At 38.2% G+C, this 3,724-nt stretch overlaps 1 long non-coding RNA gene across 1 annotated transcript; it reads left to right on the top strand.

Moving 5' to 3' along the window:
• The first annotated feature begins 1,490 nt into the window (after positions 1–1,490).
• Positions 1,491–3,483, top strand: LOC139717026 (uncharacterized). The gene is made up of 3 exons (XR_011709942.1): positions 1,491–1,629; positions 2,388–2,479; positions 3,103–3,483. It is a non-coding gene; the product is annotated as an uncharacterized lncRNA (long non-coding RNA).
• The last annotated feature ends 241 nt before the right edge of the window (positions 3,484–3,724 follow it).

Below are 3,724 nucleotides of genomic sequence, written 5' to 3'. Positions count from 1 at the left end.
ATCACACAGAGATTACTGTACGGTGCTATACGTGGTGGAGTGTAGCGTTAGAGATCGAACTTATACTATAGGGTCCTACATGTAACTGTTACTAAGCTGTGCTAATTAAAGCAATACATTAGAAGCGCCTAGCGCCAGACACGTACTCTACATTGCTATTGTTGAGTTGACAGCCGAATCACTGACACTGGTCTGTGTTGCCAGATGAGATGGTGATCTCGATCAGTACGGTAATAAAGAATAGTGAAATTTGGTGATTTATGATTATTACACTGTAACGTTATGTAGTAAAAAGGACTTTTATTTGCCGCTACATTTGAGCATCCAAACAGCTGGGAGAATACCACGTACACTAGCTCCCACGTCATGTGTCGTGATCATCTACTACTGTACAAGGTAAGAAGTATGATGTGTGTACTGTTCGTGTTAAGTGTTGGTCCACTGTGACATCACACTTCTAGCTGAAGATCGCGTGCTCACACGTCATCATGGAGATCAATCCCCCTTGTAGCAGACGATGACTGGCACTTTTTTCAACATTGTTTTTTTATGAAAGTTACAGGTGACCTTAGGAATTTGGCAGAGATCATCTTTGGGTCTTTAATTCTAACATTAAATATGCTGATGTACGGTAGCTAAAAAAGTAATTAGGCCTACTAGCTTTTGTATTGGTGCTCACTTAGTATTTGTGTGGACAAAACAACTGCATATTGTCTTGTGGAAATGAGTTCTAAATCCATTTCTGAACCTTGTGTTTTCATACTTTCCTCCAGATAAGGACGTAGACATGACAGCTCTTCGGAAGTGATGGTGATTTAAAGGAACTCGGTGTAGGGGTCATCATTTGGAGAACAAAGACAGATATTGAGAGCTGTACAGTCTCTGTCACACGAAGAGGGTGCAGATCACCAGATTGCAAAGTACCAGATGTGGTCATACAACGACTAGCCATTGAATTCAGGGTTGACGAATGCTGGAAACACTGGGCCAACATCAGCGAAGGAGCCTCTGAGATATTGACCTCCATTGCATTAACCCTGCTGTAAGCTATTCTGTTGTTTTCCACAATGATTAATGAAGGGAGACTAGTTTGAAATTGATTTATATTTATTCTACATTCTAGAGTCTTAGTAATTACATAAGAGGCTACATTAAGAGACTGAATGCTTGGTTGGTTTTATTTTGTTTGAAGAAATTATTTTCAAGATACTTCATGGAGCAGTTTTGGAGCTGTCCTTCCCTCTGACAATGAATGTCGTGACAGGTTAGTATTTGTACATGTATTTAAGAAAAATGTGTACCGTGTACTTGCCGTATCGACAGAAGTGAAAACCATGTAATGGTCAGTCTTGTGTTGTGTAAGTAGAGCTGTTGCTTATGTCACGATTTTGCTCTTCAAGTTTATAATGTAAACTGAAGGACCCTACTATCCTCATGCCATTTGTATTATTCATAAAACCATTAAATTTTACTTATTTGCCCAGGAATTCAACACACACATCACTTCAAGGGGGAAGAGATACTTCAAAAGCTGAGGGAAGGAGTTCTGACTGTTCCGAAGAGACATCTGCACATCCAGATCATTGCAGCATATTTGTTGTTGAAAATGGAAGCAGAAAACTGTACAGCGTAAGTTCAATTAGTTGAAATATTATTATTATTCATATGTTATTATTATAATTTGAAAATTGGTCTGGAATACCAGTTTCCCATTGTCATGTCTTGTACTACAATGTACATTTTCATCCAATATATAACCATGTAATTTGCCTGTTCATTTGGTTTTTTTTTTTTTTTGGTCTTCTCAAGTATAGAGAAAAGCAGACTAAAATTTGCCCCCCCCCCCAAAAAAAAAAAAAAAGGAAAGAAAGTAGGAGGGACCGGTAAGTATAACATTGTTAATGAAGTGATGGTTATAGATTTAAAAATAAAGACTTGTATAATTGTATGAAACATGTAAACAGAGTGTACGTACAAGACTCCACGCTGACTTATTTTCGTGGTAGCCCCATCGGGCCACATGTATATTGATTTGATAATAGTCCTAATACTTATGATTTAATCATCACAATGATTAATAGAAAAGTGGGAGTTGATGTACCATGAAGTTCAATGGATAATCACATCTTGTATAAATTTTTCTACTAACTGTGCACATTCACACTTAACCTATCTGCATGAAATTTTCATATGTATTAACTGATATCTGGCTCAAGTAGCAATAAATGTACTTGAAACAGTGGTACTGAATAGCAATAGGAATTAATGCCAAGAAAAAAAACGTCAAAATAGTTCAGCCCCTTAAAAGATTAAAATGAGGGCCAAATTTTTGATGTTTGTGTCGTAGAATATGATTAACATTTTTCTTGCTTTCTTTTTAAATTCAGATACCAAGTAGTGAGCAAAGGATGTTGTAGCCAAGGCAGTTGCGATGCAGTACCCCACTTTGTGAGACACCACACAAGGTGCAAAAGGACATGTAAGTTTATACTCGTAAGTTTATGTGATCTACAACCTTTTTTAGCCCTCTTTAGCAGAAAGATTAAGTGACATACATGGTATCTTATTCATCTAGCTTGCAAAAACTTCAACATTTTCAACTTTTCTCAAGAGCTAGTGGACAGAATTAAGCAACCAACCGAGGAGTTGATCATCCTTGTTTAGTTAGGGGGCAAGGACCCAAAGTTTTTCAGATTATGGGCATGACCCCCCCCCCCCAAAAAAAAAAAAAAAAAAATGGCCTTTACAAGGAAATTGCATCTATTTCTTAATTAACTCATTGTGCAAATATACAGGCAATGTGGGGATTGTGATGTACCTCCTCATAGATGTCTAATAAAGTTGTGTGCAGATTGGCCTGATTCCATGACTTAGGTTCGATGAACGTTAACTTCAACGTAACGTAATGTAACTTAAGTTCCAACATGCCAGTTGCGCCGTTCATTTATAATAAACCTATTCTCGTTTTCTTCCATAAGAATGCCACTACATGTATTTCTACTGCTATCAGATCTTCATCAGTTATAGTCAACTCTGTGCCAAAGTCAAATTTGTTGAGACTCAAGAAAAAGCTTTGACTTACAATGCATTCTTATATTTCAGGAGTATACCTGTATGGCAAGGATCATGGATTCATCGGGTATCGTTTGAAGACCTTGAGGAGCTATGACACCACAAATCACCTCAGGCAGAGAGAGAGAGAGAGAGTAGTTGCAGCTCCCACCAAGCCCCTGACCGAGCACCATTCCAACGTTAGATTAGAAGCCCAATGAGAAGAGACAGCTACCATCGGTGTATAGGTCTAAATACCCTTGCTTTTTCCTCTTTTGAGATACAGCATATGCTCCTCTGACGTTGGAACTTACATTCTTGTTGAAGAGTCAGCCTCATCAGGCTCAGCGGTAGTTTAGCATGAAGCTGTTACCAGGATGTACTGCAGCACTTCAACATTAAAAGTAGAACAGGGCTCGCCGATGAAAAGAGTTTGTTGCATAGAATGTGTGATTGTTAATGCTTTAAATTGTTGATTGTTGTATATACTAGTAACTGAAAATAGCTTTGACTTATATAGTCAAAAAAATCTCCTCTTCATGGCCACATGTTAATCAATACATTCATCTGTGAGGTGTTCCAAGCATATCAAAGAATGTTTGGCCACACACAGCTTGGCATTCCGCATGATACGAATCTGGCTGCGCTCATGATTAAGCACCCCCTTCTCTCC

This window comes from Diadema antillarum, unplaced genomic scaffold (assembly GCF_040938485.1).
Source record: "Diadema antillarum isolate AM-2024a unplaced genomic scaffold, OU_Dant_1.0 scf00000071, whole genome shotgun sequence".
Classification (NCBI taxonomy): domain Eukaryota; kingdom Metazoa; phylum Echinodermata; class Echinoidea; order Diadematoida; family Diadematidae; genus Diadema; species Diadema antillarum.
Note: the sequence above shows the minus strand (reverse complement) of the source record. Positions and strands in the feature narration are given on the sequence as shown.